The sequence below is a fragment of the Hemicordylus capensis genome, chromosome 2 (assembly GCF_027244095.1).
Source record: "Hemicordylus capensis ecotype Gifberg chromosome 2, rHemCap1.1.pri, whole genome shotgun sequence".
NCBI classification, from domain to species: domain Eukaryota; kingdom Metazoa; phylum Chordata; class Lepidosauria; order Squamata; family Cordylidae; genus Hemicordylus; species Hemicordylus capensis.
The window spans coordinates 87,693,770-87,718,770 of NC_069658.1; the positions used below are offsets into that span (position 1 = coordinate 87,693,770).

The 25,001-nt window shown below is 42.4% G+C and overlaps 1 long non-coding RNA gene across 3 annotated transcripts in view; it reads left to right on the forward strand.

Moving 5' to 3' along the window:
- The window catches only part of LOC128342252 (uncharacterized), a 107,695-nt gene extending 99,801 nt beyond the window's left edge, over nt 1-7,894 (forward strand). For 2 of the 3 annotated variants that reach the window (XR_008314865.1, XR_008314863.1), the window contains exons 5-6: nt 2,733-2,797; nt 7,496-7,894. This is a non-coding gene — a long non-coding RNA (uncharacterized LOC128342252). The remainder of the gene's footprint in view (nt 1-2,732; nt 2,798-7,495) is intronic. The other variant, XR_008314864.1, reaches the window with a different exon arrangement.
- The last annotated feature ends 17,107 nt before the right edge of the window (nt 7,895-25,001 follow it).

Below are 25,001 nucleotides of genomic sequence, written 5' to 3' on the forward strand. Positions count from 1 at the left end.
AGGTACTGTGTTGGAGTGACTCCATTCCTTTCTTGGGGGGGGGGGGTCCAGAAATTGGTGCTGGGGGACTATTGCTCAGCTTCATGGCCATTGGCCTGTGGGGTCCCGCAGGGTTCAGTTTTGTCCCCCATGTTGTTTAACATCTACATGAAACCACTGGGAGAGGTCATCCAGGGACTTGGGCTGAGTTGTCAGCAATATGCAGATGACACTCAGCTCTATCTTTCCTTGTCACCTGATCCTAGGGAGGGAGTGGATATCCTAAACTGGAGGCTGGAGGCCATGATGGGTTGGATGGCTAATAAACTGAAACTGAATCTGAACAAGACAGAGGTAATGTTGGTCAGTAGGAAAGCCAATCGGGATGAGGAGGTTCTACCAGTTCTGGATGGGGTTGCTCTCCCCTTGAAGGAGCAAGTTTGTAACTTGGGAGTATTATTGGACCTGGCTCTGCTTTTGGAAGCTCAGATGGAGGCAGTGGCCAGAGGTGCCTTTGCACAGCTTTGGCTTGTGTGCCAGCTGTGTCTCTTTCTCGAGGAGGCAGATCTGGCTGCAGTTACCCATGCCTTAGTCATGTCACGGCTAGATTACTGTAAGATGCTCTACATGGGGCTGCCCTTGAAGAATATCTGGAAACTACAGCTAGTGCAAAATGCAGCAGCTAGGGTTTTATCTGGAGCTGCCCGTTGGGATTATATGTTGTGAACTACACCTGGTTTTGCACTCTGTACATGCTCAGAGGGAAAGAGGCAAAGTCACATCATACACAAACTGAATTGGTTCTTGGAGATGGTGACTATGTAGGATCTGGGTGCGCAAACAGAGATAGAGAGAGACACACTCAGAAAGTTCAATGGGCTTTATTATAAAAAGTTGCTTATCAGGATAAAATAAAAACATGTTTCTGATTCAAATGTAGGGTAATGTGCCTAACTAACATATGTGTGTGCAATCAGTAATTACAGCTATCTAACAATCTAAAAAATCCTAATAAAACATTTAGAGAGAAGCAGAGAAAGATGAAAGGGAAGGCTTAGGAAGGGAGTGGCAGTAATTAGTAGGGAGGAGGGAAGAGGGATCCAAGGCTTGTGGAGCAGCATATTACCAGGGTCAGAGGCTTGAGAGCGGTGGGGCTTTCAGCTGAAGGAGAGAGGCTGTAGTTGGAGACAGAAGCTTGGGAGCAATGGTCAAGCAAGCAGTTTGCTCAGAGCGAGGCAGAGAGTCAGAGCACCATGGCTGGGGAAGTCTTGATTTCTCACTGCACAGCAGAAGTCACAGACAGTTCCTGCCCATGGACAGAGTTCCTTCTTGTTGCCCCGTGGCTTAGCAGCAAATTCTGGGATGGCTCTTGAGCAAGTATGCTTGTTAGGCAAGATTGCTGACTCAGTCCAGTAAGCCTCATTCTTTATAGTTGTATCTTCCTTTGATCTCCATAGAGTCTATTCAAAATATCCTCATCTTTCCTGGTTCCCAAAAAGGTGACACTTTGCTGTTACCTGCTGGATATTGCCTTTTTTATTATTCAGGATATTAGCTCAGTCCAGGGAGATATCAATCCCATCTTCTGTAAGCTGCTATTTAGGGGAAGGGACATTCATTTGCCCAAAGCAAATCTGTATCTCTGAGCTGAAAATGGGCATCTTCTCTTGTCCCCAGATTTCTGGTGCTTGGTACCAGAAGGTGTTAAAAGGGTGTTAATAAAAGGACTAAATCTACAGGTGTTTTCCTAGAGTGTAATTTCTATAGACAGCAGTTGAGTATCCCCTTTGGGCAGAGCAGAGCCATCATTGACAAAGATTAACGTAGGCTTCTTGCAACAGGAAAGGGGAGCTCAGCCTCTGGCCTCTTCCACAGACATTATCTGATAGTGAGTTAAATTTTAGCATATTGATAATTCAGGCCTAGCCCTTGTGTTTCTGTGAGTGCCCATTTCACAATACAATGCTGGATTGCCTCCTCTTTCACAGAACATCAGTCTCAGAGGCAAGTCATGTACTGGTCAGTTCACCTTGAGTTCAGGCATTAATTAGTCTCTTAATAAAAATGGAGTCAGACACAGGCCTGAATCCTACACAATTCTGGTTTGGTATTCTGGGTTTAATGTTGGGGTCGGGGGGGGGGTCCCCAACACACATCACACCCATTTTGAAAAGGCTGCACTGGCTACCAGTTTGTTTCTGGGTCCAATTCAAGGTGCTGGCTTTGACCTTTAAAACCCTTAACCGTTTGGGCCTTGGATACCTGAGGGACTACCTGCTCCCAAGGGTTGCTGCCCACTTGATGAGGTCATTTGAGGGGGCTCTGCTCTGGGTGCTGACAATGAGGGAGGCTCAGTTGTTGTGCACGTGGGACAGGACCTTCTCGGTTGCTGCCCCCAGACTCTGGAATGCTTTCCCAGTGGCTAATTGCTCCTCGGTATCCATCACAGTTTTTAGAAAGTGTGTTAAATCTTGGCATTTTACCTAGGCTTTTATATGATTGTCTTTACTGCTGCTTCTTTGTATTTTCTACAGTTTTTATGTTTGTATTTTAAATCTTTTTAGTCAGATTTGTTTTACATTTTAGCTTATTATTTTAATTGTGTCATTTTTATTGTCATGTTTTTAATTTTTGTGTAAACCGCCTTGGAATTGTTTTAATGAAAAGCGGTATTAAAAATTATAAATAAATAAATATATAAACACCTTGAGACGTACTCTGAAATTTCATTCACAGTTTATGTTTTGATATAGTGCCTAGAAGCATAAGGATTTGCGGATCTTGGATCTCGTCTACAAAAATGATGCAATCGACCAGAGTAAGCTATTTAACCTCTTTCCCACTGTATAATGGAAAGCTAACTCTTTGGGGACAAAACAAAAATAACTCCTTAGTTTGCAGAGGATTTATTTATTTATTTATTTATTTATTGTTAAATTTATACCCCATCTTTCATTAAGAAAATCTCAAGGTAGCTCACAATAAAATATAAAAAAGACACATTAAAATATTGAGCTAAAAAGTATGAAAACATATCTGATTAATAATAATAATAATAATAAATTAAAACACAAGCATAAAAACATCTAAAAACATTAAACATCTTTTAAAAGATATTCTACTCCCCAACAAACTTCAGAATGTTTTTTATTAAGATTGCTCTCAAAGAGCCATACATGGCTAACTCTGTTGACAAAATATATGTGTAAATCCCAATATACACATAACCCACTCTATAACAATATGCATTTATGCCACTTTCAAAGGAAACCATGAATGGTCAAGTGACATGATTTCACACCACAGTTCCACTATCTGCCTCTGTAGTCTAGGTGTTGATTCTGACATGTGTGGATGTAAAAAATGATGGCTATAGAATATTTTAAAGCAGTAAAATTATCTTAACCCTTAATCTTAAGCTAGAAAGAGAAAGGGGGAGAGTGCAATCTTTGTTTCTAGTTCTGGGCATAGCAAATCTGACAGCCACTTTCGAAGTAGACTACTTATTTGTTAGAATCTCCTGTATATACAGAAGCTTGTTTAGAAGTCCCAATTCTTAGGTCTTTTACCTCAATATATCATACATTCCCTTTAGGAGTGGCAGAACAAGATTCTACATCCCCAATAATTTCTGCATTACACAAACATGTTCTGCACTTCAGTGATAGCAAAGTTTGATAGTGCTAGTCTTGTGTTCTGTGAAAAATTGCTATATGTTAAGACCTCTTCCATGGAATACTGTCTGTCCAGCCACACTAGTACTGTTGACATCATTCAGCCACTCATTTATTCCTGAGGATTCAGATGAATTTTCTCCCTGTTGCAAACATGTTTTTAATTAGGTGTTGTCCTAGTTTTTGAAGTGAAGATTTGTAAATGTTTTGGAGCTTTTGTCACAATTGTGGTACAGTCCTTTAGATGTAACTCTACTGTTTCACCATTGGAGATGTTGCATGTGATACGCTTGGTGATGTAGAGCCCATTCACACAACCAGCCGGATGGTGGGGTGGGTGAGAAGGCAGGGTTTCAACCTACCTTCCCCCTAGATAATTCCTATTTATCTTTTTGGTGCACAAGCTTTTTGGTACACCCAAATGACCTGCGCTGCCAGGAGTAGTGCGGATGACTATCCATGCTGCTCTTGGCAGTGTGGAGCAATGTAGGCCAGGACTCATTTTCCTGGCCTCCGCCTATCCCACAAGGCACTGCATGATGAACGAGGTGCCTTGGGAGATTCTCTCATCTGACGGGCACACTAGGAGCCCCTCTCTGTGTATCCTGTGCTCCCTTAACCTCAGCTAAAAACAGGCTCGATGTGTGATTCTGCCTCTCTCCATCACTTAGCTGACTTTCTACCATTACCGGTTCTAAAATGTTGTTCCTCTTCTTCAATTCCTGGAATTGAAACTGTAGCAAGTCCAAGCAAGTCCTGTTCAAATCCCTGCAAGGGTGGCCCCCTCCTCCCACGTTTGATTTGTTGTTTTGTGTTAAATCAATGTATATAGTATGCATGATCTTGATTCAGTGCTGCTGCACACATTGATTTTGATTTAAGAAAGGAAGGAATTGGCAAGGATTTCCTGACTTCACCTCTCTGGGAAGTCTGACTACAGTTTCAAGGCAAACAATTTCAAGGTAACATGAAATTGGCAGCACATGTAAGTTTCACCTCTTTTTCCTCCCCCCCCCCGCATGGTTCAGTATTCAGCACGAGGGAAGCTCTTTAGGTGCAGGGGGGGGGGAGTAGACAAAGTGGTGGCTGGGAACTCTCAAGGGAAAGTGACTTCTCTCCCCCTTAGCAACAACAGTAGCAAAAGCAATGATGGCAGTAGTGAGCATTCTAGTCAAGAAGGAAGTGGTGGGTGCACTTTCTTCAGCATAACTATAACTTCTGAAGTAAGTGATCCATTGCATGGGCTCCAGTTACACAAACTGGGCTTTTACAGAACATTAGCCAATAAACAAATAAGTCATGTTTTATTGTCATCAGAAGCATTTCAGGTATAGCAGAATGTGATGGTTGGTTTGCTAAAACCGTCACTTATCCATTATCCAATTTATCCATTACCTGTATATCATCTCCATTTCAGTGCTAATGAAAGAATGTAGGTTACACTTTTGGCACTCTCATGGGCAGCCAGTGACTGGAATGTGTCAATGTCTCACACCTCAGACACTCTCTATCCCCCTCCACATTGGAGGTGAATGCAATGTTCTTTAAAGCCTAACTGATGTTTTTGCTTCTCTTCTTGGGTCCCCTCCCTCCCGTCACCTTGACCATGAAATTAAACTAATCACTCTTTGGTTTTAGGTTATTGTTATGAAATGCATGGTAAATGCAATCTTTCAACAACAACAAAAAAAGTATGATCTCTCTGGATGAGTATCTGCAGTTTGTCAGCCTAAGGAACACATTTGAGCACTACCAAATTATGTGGAGATTCACATGACCACACATACAGGCAGGGAGGAAGACAGGGTCCGACTTACCTTCTGCCAGATGATCACTCCATGCCCTGGCAGCATGCAAACGGCGCACCCACCTGACCAGTACTGGCCGGGAGCAGTGGGGATGAGTCCCCATGCTGCTCCCCCCCACCACAACCAATGGATAGTGCAGATTTTTAAAAAATAACATGAGAACATAACAAAGGTAATATTAAGAAAATATATAGTGACTATTTTCATCCCAATCCTGCACAGGAGACCTTGCTCTATTTGCATTACAATTCTCATCTGAGCTGCGTGTCTTTTGATGTGAGTGGAGCAATTCACTCACATAATGTATCAATTATCAAGTATAAATTTATAATTATGCCATTTGAATACCGAAGGTAAAAAAATCAAATTTGTACACTGAATGAGTATTTTCTTCATTAGTTCTGAGTTCAGACATTAAGATCTATTGAAATCTTACGATTGTTTTGATTTTGGAAAAGATAGACTAAGAAATCTCAGTATCAAATGCTAAATGTTAATAGTTATCTGAAAACTGATATCACACATTGCATGTCATTGTATGAGCTATCAAAAACTAAATACCTTTGTATCTTATCAATTAACATTTCGATCATATGTTCTTAGCAAATGCAGATGTCAAATGTTTGATGAATATTTAGCCAGTTTTGAAACATAAAGGTAACAGCTGGAACATATATAACATCCACATTCTCTAGATGATTTGGATAATTTGGGGGAGGAAATCTGTTACAGCTCTAGCAAGAAGAGCTTTTAAACAGAAAGTTTGACTTTAAAACTGTCTTATGGCTTCGCCTGTCAGCACTAAGCTAGCTCTCAATTTGTATTCTAAGAGATTTTTACAGGCAATATCTCTTTTCTTGACTTAGCATCATTATTTCAAAAACACATCATGTATAAACTGTAAAAATGATAGTTTAACCAGAACATCAGATATTTTAGCAATAGAGAGACTGAATGTGCAATATGTCAGCCAGACGGATCTGCCTCCATCAACCTTTAGAAAGTGCTGACAAAAAGCATTCCATAACTCTGAGCATCCTTTATAGAGCATTAATAAGGTGCTTTATGTTTGTCAGCACATTTTTTTAAACAGACACTAAAATTTACAGTTGCTGCTGAATTTTGGAAGAAACCAGTCTGTTTTGCAGATTACAAGAGTCTAGTGTATACAGACCTATGTAAGCAATTCAGCCCAGAGCCCACAACTGAAGAATAGTCTGGAATCACTTTCAATCCCAACTTCTTTGGGATGCTTACCGGACTATTGTTGCATTAAAAAATGTGCAGATATCTCTGAAACAGCAATTTGCTGTTGCCTTTCTATCATTTTAAAGCCTATTTTGAGGAGTCACGCAAAGATGGATGAAGCAACATGGTAGTGCAATGTGCCAATATTTACAAAGAAGTCTGGGGCATTTATCCTTCACATGTGTACATAGGAGAGAGCCCCACAGAATTTAGTAGGAATTACTTGTGAGTAAGCAAGTAAGCAGAAGCAGATTTCCAATGAACCCAATTGTGCAGTGGCTTGTAACCAGCCTGAATGACAGGAAGGCTTCCATGTGTCTGCTCTCTGTTTGTTGCTCAGAGGCACTGAACTGCTTGAGTGAAGCACTCTCACCTCCCCTGCCCCCTTTTCTTCCCCAAGAGCTGTGGGGGTATGTGGTGGGGAGCAGAGCTGTGGAGGAGAATGAAGACACCTCAAGAGGAGGCTGGATGGTGTGTGTGTGTGTGTGTGTGTGTGTGTGTTTTGATGCAGGGGAGCTGGGAATAAACATGCTGAGGTGAAGAGGCAGCCTCTTTGCTGATGCGGGAGTGGGGGGAGAAGATGCTGAAGCCTTGCCCCTTGCCCCTGTCAGCAAACAAGCATGGAGGCTTGCTCAGTTGCTGCTGTACACAGCCCTTCTAGCAGCAGCAGCCTGCTTAATAAACGGGAGGGAGAGGCACCATGTGCATTTGCTTCACTGGCAGACTGATCAATGTACCTGCCCCATATCTAACTTGTATTACTGTTGTTCTTCCATCACTACTCAGGTATGTGCACACCAGGAGAATGAGCAAGGAAGAGCTGGATGAAGGACAGGATTTCCTCAAGCAGCCGCCACTCTGATTCAAACCCAATCCAAATCAAGAGGAAAAGGAAGTCTCTGTGTGTTTGTGTGTGTGTTTGTGTGTGTGTGTGCGTGTGCTGACTTCTTAACTTATCATTCACCCCTCCTGAATAATGTCTTCCTCTTCAAAGACACCATTGGTGGATTTAGGTTCTTAGTTTTTAGTTTTTATTTATAACTTTTAATTTGAAACATTTAACATTTGTAACTTTTAAACATGGTTTTAGTCTGGACTTCTAACTTTTTAATTTTATTTTTATTGTTCTATATTGTATCTAAATAAATAAATAAATTTATTGTATTGTATCTAAATAAATTGTATCTAAATAAATAAATAAATTTATTTCAGTCATAGACCAGTAAAATACAATACAATACAATACAAACAGATAAAAACAAAAATAGAAAAACAACAATAGAAAATTCATTACACCATGTGAGTCGGCATTTGACATATAATATAACAAAATTTAGCCACCGTATATACAACATCAGAATTTAGGTTGGTAAGCAAGTAATTTAAATAAAATTCATCTTGATGACCAGGGAAATTATTCAAGAGCGGGGCTATTGATTTACATCTTACTTCTCTATAGTGATCACAGTACAACAGGACATGAGCGGTTGTTCCGATAAGGCCAGATCCACATGGGCACACTCTAGATACACTTGACGTGCCTGCAAATCTTCCAAATAAGACCGCTGTAGGTAGAGCATTTAGTCGGGCGAGAGTAAGAGCTCGCCTGAACTTTGGTATCAAGATACGACTTAAATATGGAGCTGGCTTAATCTCAGTGTTCTGACTTGCAAGATATATACCACTCGGTAAATTTGCCTGTTCCATTTGCAATTCTACATCCTGTATGCGCTGTATAATCAAGCGCTTTATATTGTATCTATTTTATTAATGCTGCAAGCTGCCCCAAGTAGTAGTGTAGTGGAGGAGTATAGTAGGGGCAGGGTATAAATATTATAGATATCCATCCATCTATCTATCTATCTGATCAAGAGAGCTGCTAAATTCTTTCTATACTTGCCCACACTGTGTCATTAATTACAGCATTATTAACAATAATATACAACAATAAGGTTCAAGTGGTTTACTTAGCAAAAGGATTGGTTGCAGCATCACTGTCAACTCTGAGGCTATCCCATCCTGGACATTCCCTCCTCCCAAATATTGTTCACCATATATCTCCAGGGCACTTTCCAGATTAGACCCTGCAACAGGGTAACGACGTATCTCCAAAGTGTGCTTCCACGCTTCCTGTGTCGTGACACTACAGTCCCTACGCTGACAGCAGGGTGCCATTTACATTTTCTATGCCTTGTTTCAGATTTAATCACTGCGATTTATTTCTATAATGTATGTCTGGTGTAAAACGGTTGCTGTATTTTCCGGTTGTTAGCTTTTGCAAGACTGCACCCCCTTCTGGGTGTTTTGCTATTTATGTTTTGAATGCGATTTGCCCGAACCAAAGGATTTTTCCGCGGTTCCGCGGGTAATCTGGAAAGCACCCAGGCTTGATTTCAACATTAAACTGGAGATGGTTGCCAATCCTGGATGGCCAGGGGCAGGATTGTTTTATATTGCTTTTAATTAGTTTTTTTAGAAATTTAAATGAGGAAACAATATTATTCTGGCATTTGAGTCCAGCTGGTGGGTGGGATGGATCTAAAGGAGGGCAAAAAATGCTGAGAATAGGGCCACATTAACCCCACATCTGCCTCTGTGAATAGGAACAGACTGTACCTATATTATGTAGAAGCAGCACCTTGCATGCTATGGGCAGTATGTATTAGGGGTGTGGGGAAAATCCTTTGGGAGCCCAATTTGTTTTGAAACTTCATTGAGAATCATTTGCAGGTCCCTTTGGGCCCTACTCTGTTATTTTGGGACCCATTTAGAGTATCTGGATTTATTTTAACACCGTTTGCTTTTTTTAAAAAAAATTAAATAATATTTAATGTGATTAGTGCAGCCCACTTATGTTGGTGGCAACAGAAGCTGCAATGTACAGCTGGCTCCTGGAGCATGGCATCTTGAATACCTATAACTGCCCCAGGACAGTGGGAGGGGGGGAGCCCCTCCCATGAGGAAATGGCGACTGCTATTGGTGTCGAAGCTTTTTCATGGTGGTGGCACTATGTTCTGAGGCAGTTATGGGTACTCAGAATGGCACTCACGAGTAGAGGACTGCATTGCAGCTCCTGCCACTCTGACATTAAAAATGACATTGAGAACCAAGTTAAAATAAGAATTATTCTCTTAAAAAAGGAAATGGGTTTCCAAAATTAAGCAACACATTTATTCAACAGAAATTAATAGAACTGGAATTGGATGGGAGCCATTTGATTGTCATCTGTTTTCAAAATCAATGAACATCCACTAATTTTGAGGAACTTCTCAATAGCCTCTCATTTAAATTGTAGCCCTCTTGAGTAGCTTCTCAAGGCTTAGGAACAGTGAATTTCTACATGTAAGTTGGATAAGAAATAGAATCTTTTTTACCCCTGGCAGCCACATTTTAAAAATGAGAGTAGCTGTTTGATATTTGGCTCATCTCCACCTTCAGTCTCATTAAATATATTCAATATCAAGTTTTTCAATGACCATTTACTATGAGTAGAAATGCTTATGCTTGTCCCCTATGGGCAGCCTAATGTTCACAAAACCCCTCAGAAATCACATTCAGTGGAGACAAATGTCTCTCTTGTAATAAAATTATCCATCAGAGTGGTGAAGCAAGAACAGCATTACAATGAATTTGTGCTTATGATAACCATTTGTCCGTAGTAGCTAGCAATTCTAAGAGAGTCAACTGAAATGCAGCAGCCACAGCCATAAAGCCACTTAAAATGCAGTATAAACTACAAAATAAATGGGTTATAGTTAAATGGAAATATAAGCAATGGGAATCAGAAACTGTGAGAAGCTTCCATTGCATTCTATGGTCACCAGACTCAGACACTGCTGTTTGTTTTAGTGCTCACATTTGATAGCAGCACAAACAAAGAAAGCATGGGCAGTTTGTTAATAATGGGGCATTTATTTATTTAACATATTTTTTTACCGCCCGAAACTTACATCTCTGGGTGGTTTACAACCAAATAAAAACAAAGGTAAAACATTAGTTAAAAACAGAAACAAGAAATTTAAAACACAATTTAAAATTATTTATTTATTTATTTATTTATTTATTTATTTATTTATTTATTTATTTAATATATAGTCCAACTGAGGCTTCTAAAAGCAGTTTCCTGAATCCATATGTGATAATGCTTGGTTTTTAAACTTTCCCCAAGTTTCTTTCAGGAGGAGTATTGCTACTACTACGAACTACTATGAATATTTATATACCGCTCTTCAGCCAAGGTTCTCAAAGTGGTTTATGGGGGGGGGCATAAATAATATGGCACCCTCTCCCCATAGGGCTCACAATCTAAAAAGGTACTCATAGGAACATAGGAACCTGCCATATACCAAGTCAGACCATTGGTCCATCTAGCCCTGTATACCCAGACTGGCAGTGGCTTCTCCTTGCAGGCAGGAGTCTTTCTTGGGCCTATTGGAGATGCCCGGGAGGGAGTTTGGAACCTTTTGCATGCAGATGCTCTTCCCAGAGTGGCTCCTTTCCCTAAGGGAAATATCTTACAGTGCTCACATATGTTGTCTCCCATTCATATGCAACCAGGATTGATCCTGCTTAGTAAAGAGGACTCATAATGCTTGCTACCACAAGACCTGCTCTCCTCCCATAAGTGAATCACAGAACTAAAATGAAATAATATCATAAAGAGTGACTGTACGGTCCAGCCTCCCTCCAAGAAGCTCAGGAGGGTACGCATAGTTGTTCCTCCCCCCGTCCCTTTTATCCTCAAAACAACCCTGTGAAACATCTCATTTATTTTATTATTATTTATTTAATACATTTCTATGCCACCCAAAATGGAAGTTCTCTGGGTGGTTTACAAAACAATAAAAACAGCCAATAAAAGATTAAAACATTTCAGCAATTAAAATTAAAAAGTTAAAACTATTAAAACACAATTAAAACAAAACAGTATCTAATTAGAATCTTAGACTGAAAGTGAGTGCCTGGTTCAAAGTCACCCAGTGAGCTTCATGGCTGAGCCCCAGTTTGAATTTGGGCCACACTAGTTCTCGAAGTCATGGTGAACTGGAACCCACCATAACTAAACGATCCATTTTTAGAATTTATATTGATTTTTTACTCAACAATCATGACTCAAGCCTGAAATGTGGGTTTAGTACTACAATCCTGTCACTTGTTAAGTTTGTCCAAAATGTTGGGCTGTTACTCCCTGTCACGCTATGCATAAGCTAGGCTCCCGTTGAGGTGGACTGGGCAAGTGACCACTTAAGCACAGTATATCAAAGAAAGTTGGCCTATCTCTCCCTCAGTTAGGGCCAGGTGAGACATGGTGCAGAAATCCTGTGACTGAAACCTCCAGCTTCACTCCCTACCCACTCCACCCACTCACCCACCCAAACCCCCACACAAACACACCAACTCTGCTGAGGAGATGGAAATGTATAGCAACATTTTTTGTACTTGTAAATTTTTGCATTTATTACTAATAGCAGTTTCAGGGTAGAGAGATTTGGATCAGGGTTGTTGCATGGGCGGAGTGGTGAGGAGAGTTAGACCACCCCTCTCCCATGTAAGCTATAGCCCGGATCCAAATTTGGCTCCCCAGTGGTATCTTTAAAGAAATAAAACATTTGCACTGCAATCATGGAACTTTCATGTCTCAACTGGCACTTCGGTCAGGGCATTTTCTGGAGCTAACTTACTGTGCAGCTCTCTAGGTTCACAAGTATATTCATAGCCCATGCCCATGCCATAGCTTGGAAATATGTGCAAAAGAAGGCCAGATAGATCCCCTAGAATTTCCATGGAAATCTTCCCTTCCAATCTGGATGGGTGAATGGGTTCAATGGAATTCTTTTATAGACTCTTGGATCAGTTTTTGTCCAACTCAAACAATGGCTCTATTACTCAATGGAAGGAAGCATTATATGACTGTGTGTTGCTGTGCTAGAGAAGGTCACTGTGATTTCCATTTTCGTCCATAAAAATCTAGAAAGCTCAAAACATTTGTTTTTAAACTTTTAAAACCATTTGTACTGAGGCCCTAAATAAATGATGACTATGACTCTTGAATCACACACAGGTCAAAATGGCAATACTGTCCCATCTTCCTCTACTCCAGAGTGGCCTTCAACTGACTTCCCACGACAACAGCTACCAGAACACACAAAAGGCTGTGGTTTTATTTTATATTGTGATGGCCTTTTGTGATTTTCTGTTAATGGATTTTGTATTTGTTATTCACCCCAAGACCTGTTTTTCATTAGAAAGGTAGATCATACATTTTTATATAGATAAATCAAAAACAGTTTCAAAAAGATGCTGCTTGGCATTTTGAGACCAGTTTGTTTGTTTAATATATTTATATCCCACCTTTTTGTCCCACTTAAAAACCATCAAGGTGGTTTTATTTTAAACACACACACACACACACACACACACACACACCAAAGGGATAAAGCAGAGATAAAAGCAGAGGGTAAACACATTCCTCACAAGAGGATCGTATCACAGTGGCTACATATGCCTGAATTGTTTCCAGTATTCCAATGAGCGAGTCCGCTTTCTAAAAAAAAAAAAAAAAATCAAAATTTCTTGTTCTAGGTTGAAGTATGAAGTGTGTTATCACTCTTTATATAAATATCACTGTCTGCTGATCTCAGACATACTCTGTGGCTAGTATCTATTAGTCATTTAAAAATGATTAATTGCTGGGAAACTTAAAAATTGCTTCCACAGATACAGAACAAGGAAACAGTAGTTACTGCATTATCAACTGCTTTCCAACAACTGATTTTCTCTTTTTGTGCTCCTCAGTGTTCTCTCTGAGTCTAATGCATTCTGATTCAGTCTGGAGAACAGAAGCTTTTGTATTATTAGCATCTTGGTCCTGCTCCATAAGAGCAATATATAGCTCCAAGGAGAGAGGAATTGTATACTGTTCACTGTAATGTTCTGCAGTGCAGAATAAGCATCTCTCTCAACCATAACTAATCCCAATATTTGCTTGCATTCCTAGGCCCCAGTCCAGTTTAAGTTAATTGTGGCTAAAAGGGCAATCCTAAATACAGTTGCAGAGGCGTATCTAGGGAAAATAGCACCCAGGGCAAGCACGGAAATTGCGCCCCCTGTACAAACATCTGACACCTATCTTTCAGATAACTTCACCATAATATCAGCTCAAAAATACAAGTCAAGCTTGTTAATCTTTTAATATTTAAAAAACTATTTAGCAGTGGACTTAGCCAGACCAAAAAATGCTGGAAAACTACAAATTTCAGTATTCCGGGGCTCATGAAATACCCAAATACTATGTGGAGGTGTACTTGGAAAACTAAGCAGAAGTGCCTGTATAATTCTCTACTATGTATTGTAGCATCACCATTACATAAGTTTTAAAAATCAATGGAGAATTTGACTTTTCCCAGATACTCTGAAAATAATTAAAGGATATGCAGAGTAAACTGTGTCACTGCTTGGAATATATTCTAGTATTTCAGAAAGACAGTTAAAATGAGAGAAAGAGCAAGAAACTCCCAGTGGGCCTTAATAATATGGATTTCACACTGATTCAGAGACAAACTAACCATTAATAACCATATTATTAAGACATCACATTTAATTCACTTATCACAAGAAGCAAAGTAAGAGCAAATGAATACAATCCTAGCTCATAAACTTCAGCTCATTATTCACAAGCCCTGATTCTCTGTACATAGTGCCAATCTGAATATGTGTACAATGTCTTATATTATATCAATTTTTTTAAAAAAATTTAACCTGTAGCCCCTTCAGGGGGCTTCCTAAAGGCTGTGAGGGGTATGCCCTCCCCCTGCTGGCCTCTAGGGCCTCTCAGGGACCAATTGAGCATGTGCGGTAGCCATTTTTAAAAATAATCTTTTTTTAAAAAAATGGCCACTGAAAACAAAATGGCCACCGTGCATGCTCAAATGACCTCTGCAAGGCCTGGCCTGGCCTAGGGCCTCACAGATGCCATCTGAGCATGTGCAGTGGCCATTTTGTTTTTGGAAGCCTTTTTAAAAATAATTAATTCTACAAAATGGCGCCCCCCTTCAAGTGGCGCCCGGGGCACATGCCCTGCCTGCCCCACCCTAGATACGCCCCTTGTTACAAGGGAAGAGGTTCTGTTGAACTGAGTAAATATGCTCAAGATTGCACTGCACATCCAGCTGAAAGGAACATTGCTTTTTTGTCAATTTAACTGATACTAGCTGACATGATGAGGAAAGTTACTCAAAGCTGTCCCTTTGAAATTAAAAGGACAAGTTAGGTGTTGCCTAATATTTTCCTCATCATGTCAGCCACTATTCACAACCCTAACCCTAAGATAATTTCCTATGGAAATGAGGCCTGAATTGTAAACACACACGCCAAAATGTGGGACAGAATCTTAGCCAGAGAAGATGTTTTCTTTGGAGAATAAAAATATGCAATAAAATTTCACCTTTGGTCCTGTACACATCAATGAGCATTTCCCAATGCACTCAGGTGCACTCATAATAAATGGGTAGACCAGCTCTCTGAAGCGGGCTGATGTGCCAAGTCCAGAGCAGAGGGCTGGTCTACACACTGATCTCTATTGGTAGACCAGTTCTCCAAATTTTCTGGGGACAACTGGTCTACTAATTGTGAATAGAGGGTAGACCAACTCTTCGCTCCAGACTTCATGTGTCAGCCCACCTTGGAAAGCTGATCTACCCGCTGATCGCAATTGATAGACCAGTTCTCCTCTCCATTTTGAGGCCAGTTTTTCCAGTGAAACAAATGGCACCTGAATCACCCAAACTGATTTGGGTCAAATCAGGTGATTTTATTCTACCCAAAATCTGTCCCCTTTTTTCAGGGTGTTTCGATTTGGCATAGAATAAATTATCAACCCTGATTCAACCCAATTTGATTTATGGCAGAATCAGTTTACACATCTTTAAGCTTTTCCTCCTACCTTGCTTCCACACAATCCTTTCTACTCAGGTTTTCCTTTTATCTTGCTTCCACACAACCAAAAACTGGGAGCACACACAGTTCCCAAACCCAGGTAGAATACAGTTTTTGATTGTGTGAAGGATCTGACTGTCTCTCAGCCTAACCCTGAAATGGGAAAGTTGGTACTAGGATGAAGGTGGGGAGAGAGAACTATTGTAAGACACTCTGAGCCCCTTGGATGAAGGGCAAGATACAAATGCAGTAACAAACAAAAAAGACCCCCCCCAAACCTATTGTGGTAGGTATTTGTGTAAGCCGTTGATACCTTTCAGGGTCACTTTAGTTGCAAAAAGAACTGAATTGGGGTAGTTTGTAACCCAGTTAGTTACACTGACTGGGGTAAAAATGTACAGCATCTATTGTTTGGGGTCCATTTCTATTCCAAGTGTTATTTTTCTCAGAAAAAATGATTGGTGCACATTTTTGGTATGTTGTATAACAAAGTGGTAGTGATAATCTCAAGAGCAAAGTCGCACTAGCTTGTAAGATTTTGCAAGAGATGTGCCCTGGGAGTAACTATTTAGCTCTATAAATTGTCTAATTAAGTTAGTTAAGACTAACTTTAGTTGAATTGGGACTCTGGTTTGTTTTTTTTTTTAAAGGATGCATTATCCAAACTCTCTGCTGGCAGACAAAATGTTAGATGTCCTTTGAATTTCAGCTATAATATTTGTACAAATTTCCCTAAGTTTAAGATGAAATAGAAATAACACACATGTTAATGAGTATACATATTTCATTTAGAACTTATCCTTTCATTTGAGTCCCCATAAAGTCAATGAAGAAACACATTAATACACTGAAATTAGTTTCCCCTAGACTAGGGCATATGAAACAAGATTTTAGCAAAAGATGATTAAGCCATGTCACCTTAAGTGGTGCAGTGGGGAAATGCTTGACTAACGAGCAGAAGGTTGCCAGTTCAAATCCCTGCTCGTACTGTATCAGGCAACAGCAATATAGGAAGATGCTGAAAGGCATCGATACTGCTCAGGAGGAGGCAATGGTAAACCCCTCCTTTATTCTACCAAAAGAAAACCACAGGGCTCTGTGGGTGCCAGGAGTCAAAATCGACTTGACTGCACACTTTACCTTTAGAATTCAATAAATGTTTATTGTCGATTCTGATTTGTAATTAAGTGTGTTTGCATTTTTTCTGCAGTGCTGTGTGGGCCTTTGTTGTGCTGAAATAGCTGTATATAAAATAAAAACTATAAATGACAGCTACTTGAGGTTTACATCCAGGGTTTCTGAGATTCCAGGGAAAGACAGACACTTGTTCTCTTAAGAGACTTCCATGTTCTTCACTGGAAGCTAGCCATGCAGAAAGTGCACCTTTCAATCAGCTATGCTACCTTTTGTAAGCTGCATGGCCATCTGGGGACAAGCACAGACTAAAGAATGCCAAATGTCTGGATTGTATTAGAAGTGCTAATAATTCCGGTGGCTCCTGAATGGATAATTGTCTACATTCTCTACATATACCCAAAGGCCCAATGTGATTTAATATTAACACATGCTTGGCCCCGTGTGACTCATTTTGGTTTCCTAAAAAGCAACTTTGGTAGGGCACAATCCAGATTGAAGCTGTGGTGAGGGAGGAGGAGGCTTTAACCTAGGGCTGCTCAACTTCTGCCCTCCTGCAGATGTTGGCCTACAATTCCCGTAATCAGCCATTGTGCTTGGGGATTCTGGGAGCTGTAGTTCAAAAACAGCTGGGGGGGCCTAAGTCGAGCAGGTCTGCTTTAACCTTTTGACACTATCATGGTCCCAGTCTGGATCCCCTCCTGCTGCACTAGCTCCAAAGGGGAGCTCCCCTCCTGGGGCTAATATAGCCATGGGAGGCCTCTTCCCTTTGCTGTGGTCCTGATCCAGATTGAACGCTCCCAGCTGTTATTTAGAAATCAAAAACAAGGCACAATATATGTTAGAAGTAACATGCAGTTTGGCTCCAAAACTCAAGTTTGTATAAATACAGAAGAAGCCCCATCGCCCGATGTGCATCCCTTTGAATTTATTAGTGCTGAGTTTCGTAATGTAACCAGGTGGCCCATTAACGCGCCTAAGATGCTTTCCTGGTATGTTTGGGTGAAATGGGAAGCTACCTCTTTGGGCTATATCTTTTGGGAGTGAGGTCTTAGACTGCTTAATGTGTTTGAAAGGACCCTCACTTGCAATTAAGACCTTTCAGAAGCATTTTTCTTTAATGATGCATTAATTGCCATTGAATCCTGTTGGTGCTCCTGGGGGAACTCGTGACATTCACATTAAGAGTCGATACGTTTATTGGGGTTACAGGTCTTGTAATAAATGCTTATTGCTGGAGAGGAAGTGTAACAATACCACAGGCCTGCATATGGCTTATCATACATTGCACACTTTTCTAGCTTTTACTTCCCTACAGGAATTTCCCACAGGAGGCAGTACTCATCACATAAGTGCTTATTAACAGCTCGATCAGGTTAATTGCATACTGAATTTTTCTATACTACATCTGAGTGAATGCTGTGCAAGCCACATAAATTAGACTGTAGGTAAGGCTGTGCTTTGACAAAATTCTGGCATGATCTCTGTGGTGCTTTGCCCAAAAGAGCAACTGTCTGAAAATTGTTCATCTATATAAGAGCTGCTGCTCTGTAATCATTAAACCAGAAAACATCACTGGAGTTTACAGCTTCTGTAACAGTAAAGAGATTGGAGCATAACATCCATGGATTGTGATATACAGTGTACACTAATGCACAGATTATGGGAAATAAACAAGATGAGCTTGAACTCCTAGTACAGGGATGTAAATAAGACTTGATAGGTCCAACTGAGACTTGGTGGGGTGACTCTCAGGACTGGAAAAGAGCAATTGTATGATACATGACCTTGCAAACACATCTTTGTTACATTCACACTTTACAGTTTATGTGAAATCTTAAAGCTTAATAGCTAAGACTGAATGCCTCATACATGTATGAAATGGCCCTTTGTAAAGGTAACATAATCCTTTGCCCTCACATCCCAGCCTCAAAGAAGATACAGACACATTCACTTTGGGTAAAAGGGCCACAACTTTGTTAGTTGATCAAATCAGCAAACTGTGTGTGGGTCAAACTCCACCCCCCAGCAGTGTAGGCCTAACCAAGGCCGAGTTTAAATATTACTGTCCCCCCCCCATGCCTTGAATGGGCAACACATCCTGACTCAAGTATAGAAGCAGGATAAACCTGCTTCATCGCCCCTCATTGCTAATCCCAAAGGGGTCAGGGGACCCCATGCAGTGCAGCCTTTAAGGTTTGTGAAGCTCTGAAGCAAGTTTCATGACAAATCAAAGTCCCTGAGCCACAAAGCCTCTGAGGACTGATGGACCAATCCACCCTTTTTAACTGCCCTAGGGTGATCACTGATCTCAAACCCTTCTATGCCTCCACCCAGCCTGCACTGTTCCTACCACCAAGGGAAGTCAGCCTAGATTGGCCTTCCTGCCCCACCACCCTCCAAGATAGCAACAAGCCCCTAGAAGGTTAGCTAGATACAGATCACACCCAACAATGGATAAATGTACTCCGTCAGGACAAAAATGGTGAGGTAATGAATGTGCAATTCCCGGTTGTGAGGTAAATGCACCACCTTGGGTCACACCATGGCCATGTTAACTTTCCTCCTGGCCCTTTCAACTCCATGCAAATTCTGCGCGCGCACACACACACAAATGCACACACACTCTCTACGCTGGAGCCAATTGGCCCAGACTATGATCACCCTGGGGATCCAGCATGAATGGTGGCAAAGTCAGAGGTGGTCTGTTGAATCAGGGAGAGCCCAGTTTGCTAACTCAAATCATTTTCACCTAAATGCACAACTAGAACCTCAGGAGGGGTACTAATAGCAAAATACTCCCACAATGCCAGAAGCAACTGGCTCCTCAGCATACCTCATATGCCCAGCAAGTGCATGCTGGCACGCTTCCCCAAACCAAGTTGGGTACCAATCAGTGGGGTGCTGGCTCTCTTGTAGGCCCAGAAAACCAAGGAATGGCCACAGATTAGCACATGTACAGGAGCTGCTGCTCCGCCAAAAAGAACAACAGAGTTGAACACCGAGCAAGAAACTGGCAATAAAGCAACATTGATTAATGCACATAATGCATAAACACTTTGGATTTCCAATGTCCATTATACTTAATTTCTGCATCCTCAAAGCCCAACTGATGGGCTAGGTAGTTGCAGCCCCAATTTGGAAGCAGTGTAAACTAAAGAGGTGAGCCGGTTTGCCCAACCTAATGAGCGCTTTCCGCAAGGTAGCCCACAGTTGATATTGTGTCAAGGGCATGCCATCAGAGTGCATGAATAGGTATCCTGCAGTATTGGGCCGCAGGGCAACATACTGCTACAAAGCCCTAACTGCGCATAGCACATCACACCCAGCTGGATCAAGCTCGATCTGTTGGTCCCTGACCTTCTGGTCGGTCTTAGAGTTATGCAAGTGCAACTGCACTCCCTCCCAGCCCCATGAAGGAAAGGTCTCCAAATCGCAGGCACCAGTCCCTCGGGGCATGGCTGCTATGGGGAAGAACCTCGCTTGGCTAAAAGGCCCCAGAGAAGGGCTTTGTCACTGCTGCCTGAAAAAGCACCACCTTCCATGGGGAGCTACAAAGAGATTGGAGCTGCAAGAGAAGAACAGTCATGGGCCACCTCTGATCCTGAGCCCAGGGCTGCTCTCTGGCCTAACCCTCAAGCATACGCTTCAAGCCTGCCATCCCCAGTAGTATCCTGCACCCCTCTGGCCTGAGCCTCAAAGGACAGCATCACCAGGTAGCCTGCCAAGGTTAGGGAAGGAAAGGGGGGTTTGCCTTCTGAAACAAGCTGAATCAAGACTTCTAACCTAAGTGGGCTGGGACCCTTTACCCGGAGACAAGGAAGGGGGATTACCTTTCTTCTGGTTGGATTGGTGGTTCCTAAATCCTGCATTCCACCCCATTGTCCTGTTATGGGATGAGCTGGGGTCCTTGGTGCCACAAAAGCCACATGCAAGGCAGAACCTACATGGTGACCTGCTACAACTTCCTGCTCCTTACCGGTCTCCCCTTCCTTTTATTTTACTTCAGGTTCACGAAATAGCAGACTGAAAATATCCCCATATTCCCCCTTCAAAATCTTGTTCTTCGTGGCCAGCAGAAGGTGGTCCCCAAGCGGAAGGCCCAAAGCCCCATACGTTGAATGTTGGGGGGATAGGACCACTCCCATGGGATAACCACCCTCGGTGGGAGAGCTGGTCTTGTGATAGCAAGCATGAATTGTTCCCTTTGCTAAGCAGGGTCCACCCTGGTTGCATTTGAATGGGAGGCCACATGTGAGCACTGTAAGATATTCCCCTTAGGGGATGGAGCCGCTTTGGGAAGAGCACCTAGGTTCCAAGTTCCCTCCCTGGCATCTCCAAGATAAGGCTGAGAGGGACTCCTGCCTGCAACCTTGGAGAAGCTGCTGCCAGTCTGTGTAGACAATACTGAGCTAGACAGAACAATGGTCTGACTCAGCATATGGAAGCTGCCTATGTCCCTATGTCTCTATGTCCTTGTAGCTGTAACCATGTTGCTCTGAGATGCCAACCCCCACCAGACCTGCTCAGCCACCCCCTGTGTTGTGATGGGCCAGCCTGGTATGCCTGGCAATGTAGCAGAAGCCCAGGGCTGTGTAGGTGCGGCCCAAAAAGGATTGTAACCCCAATCACCAAAAGAAGGTCTCAGCCAGGCATACATGGGCCATTGGCCGGTACCATCCTTATCTGGGTCTGTGTCTGCATGACCTGATGGGTTTGGCGTCGGTGGTTCTGCAGGTGAAGAGTCCAGTATCACAGGCACAGCAGGCACTGGAACAAGTGTTGGAACACTAGGTACAGGTGCCGCTGGGAGTGGATGGTCACGGCTGGTGGGCTCCACAGGAACCAGTGCAGGCTTATCCTTATACTTCTCCAAGGAGGCCAACCTATCAGATAAATATTTCCATAATTCTGCCCTTGCAGCACCCCTTGTACACTTCCTGTTTTTCACAGGCACACCCAAAGGGCCAGGCCCTTTGTGTGGTGGGGCTTTCTTAGCATGCTCTAGCACTTCCATTATTTGAATCAGTGTCCTTCTCTGTGCCATATCTTCTTCATCCTCAGATTATGATGCAGTCATCATCGTAAGTGGTCTCCTGGCGGTCTCCTGGGGTTTTTAACAGGGTGCCGCCCTTTCTTTCCCCAGCGCTTTCTTAGGCGGCATGGCAAGGTACTTATATGGAATCCAGCAACTCTAAGTGCAACAGACCCCACAATTCTGTGCAGCAGCCACGGCCCACCCACAAGTACTGAAATACCCTTATATTGGACTTAACTGAAACCTCCGGGTAGAATCAACAGATAGAGCCTCGCTTGATTAAAAGGGAGGGATCTTAAGCAAAAAAGTTCTTCCTGTTGCTTATATCCCATCCAGGAAGGTGGTGGCCTTCAGTGCTCTCCAAAGGGGGCCAAGGAGCCACAAAGAAAAAGCCTGCACAGCCCAGCACAAATTTCCTGGTTTGCCATTCTGGAGTTTGCCCCCTCCACACCAGCCACGATCCCCAGCCCATAGGCCAAGACCCTCAGATGGTCCTAAACCCACGTCTAGGGCCCCACAGACCCATCCGCCCAGACAAAATGCTCTCCTGCCCAATGAAACTGTTGTGGTGATAGCCGCTGTTGCTCCCCGACATTCTGGCTTCCTTGCTGGCACGCACTGCTCCAGTGCCACTCCCTGCCACTCCTGGGAAGGCCCCACGGGCTAAGGTGGAGAAAGTCACCCAGGAACTGGCCTGCCCGGCTCACATTCTGGCAACCATGCCACCGCTCTCTGCCAGACCACCAATGGTCCTGCAAAGTCGCATTGTTGGGAGAGAGACGCTCAAGAGAGCTCCCTTCCCAAAGCCTGAATGGAACAAACTGAGGAGTGGAGGCAAGGAGCCACCATAGCAATGTGTAATTCCCACCCTCCACCAAGCCCTGGCCAATCAGGGTGCTCCATGAGGCTGTCTGCTGAGGGGGTGGGACAAAGACCCATCCCCCAGGATGAGGCTGCAGGATGAGGCATTCTTCAAAGAGGAAAAAATATACAATGCCTCTGCTTCTTATATAATTATTGGTTTTGAATATGTATATTATGGGGCAGTGGGGGGGGGGGTGGACCCAAAGAGAGAAGAATGAAATCCAGGATCACTTTAATTCTCTTATGACTGCATGTTCTGCTGACAATTTTTTAATGCTAGTTTGAAATATTCTAATTATTGATGTTTTTGAAGCAGTGAGATAGATTAGTTTAGCTTTGCATTTCCTCAAGCTGGGCCCCTACTGAGGAATGTTATTTAGGTGTCAGCTTCTACAGTGAAGATAGCACCAATCACTGTATAGAGATACTGAAGAAGTGACATACATTTGTAAAGTGTGCTTTGTAAAGCTCTTTCCCCCACCCCATATACACTACACAGCATTTCAATTTCTTGAAGCCACAGATTACTTCTATTTTTCTTTAACTACAACACAAGCTACACTGTGTAGTCTTAAATTAATACAATGGCTGACATGATTCGCAGCCCTCCTGCACCAGAAGGAGGGCTGCAGATCTACAAGAAGCCTTCACCATCCCTGAACTGAAAACCTTCTGCACCATGAGGTGCACCATGAGTGCAGAAGGGGAGGGGGAGTGATTTTATGCTTCCTTCTCCCAGCAAAAGCCATTTTCACTTGAATAAATGTGTTCCTGAGGATCGTGCAGTCTTCAGGAGCATATATTTATACAAGTGTAAAGAACTTCTGGAGGAAGAGGAGAGACACAACATCACTCCCCCTCCCCCTCTGCACCGACTTGGCTTCACAAAGAAGCCTTCAGTGCAGGAACACTGAACGCTTCTTGTAGACCCTCAGCCTTCCAACTATTGCTGGTGGACTGTGGCATGACAGCCTATGTTGTTGAAAGAGTATGCATGATGAAAATGTCAGCCCCACATCCAAATACAAAACCAATTAGGGTAATCCACATGGAAGTAGGATTAGGACTGTGCATGCAACATTGTTCAGATGATGGACATGTTCTGACTACTTGAAAATCAGTGAGGATAAGGTAATATGTCCCAACATCTCACAGTCCCCATGGTTACTGCTAGTGTGATTAACCACAGAGGTGGGCTACACAAAGTGATACAGTGGGGAAAGATACATAATAAGGTTTTCTAAGGTAATAATCAGCAGTCTCAGAAAACTGAGCTAATGAACAGGAAGGAGGTATGGTTGTTTGGGATGAAGAGGGCTGAATATGACAGGCATCCTGTGGCATAATAGATCCAGGCAATTAGACAAATTATTTGGCACTTTGTATGTGCCATTGCCTCCAGTTGGGTCTGGCACTGCACTTTCTGAAGTGCGCCTGTGTGAGGTAGCCTCTCCTAGCCCTTTCTTAAGAATGATTGCATCCAGAGCTCGAATGCAGGATCCCATGTGTGCCAGATCTGTGTTGTTATGCTGGATCATAGCTTCTGATATTACATCCTTGATCTGATTATGTGGCTGGTTCTGCAGGCCAGGTGGCTAGAAGATTATACTGGTTCCGTCCTATGTGTTTCATGATGTGCTGTCCTCTTGCATCATACTTCAGATTCAAAGAAACAAGTGATGATTAAGTAAACTCTTTCTCTTTATTTATAGAATTATTCTTCAGCAAATACAGCTGCCTCATGCTCAGTTAATCAATCAATCTTTATTGTAGCAGTCACAGACAAGCAAACAACTCAATTTGAGGAGAAAATGGAATGAAACCCAATACAGTAGCATAGTTAATAGGGATGTGCATGAATCAGTTTTTTTTGTTTTGATTTGTACCCAAATTGAAACACCCCAATTTGTTTTGGGTCCAAATCTGACACCCCACCCCCACCCCGCTGAATGACCCGAGATTAGATTTGTACCCAAATTTTATGAATCTGAATCGATTTGGATTTTTTCTAAAAGGTCCCAGCACCAAAAGAGCAGGGGGGTTGTAGTGCACAATGGGTGGAAGCTACCACCCCAATTTCAAAGAAATTGGGCAAAGGGGTTATTTTAAAAGAATTTTTGAAGTTTACACATCTTTAGGATTTTTACCATAGGGAATAATGGGGATTCCAGCAACTTTATAGCTCCATGTGGAGCGCACCCAGGTGGCCCAGAGGGGTCTGTGGTGGGTGGTAGTGCCCAAGGCATGCAAGGAAGATACCACCCATATTTCAAAGGAATTGGGCAAAGGGCTGATTTTTAAATGATTTTTGAAGTGTACGT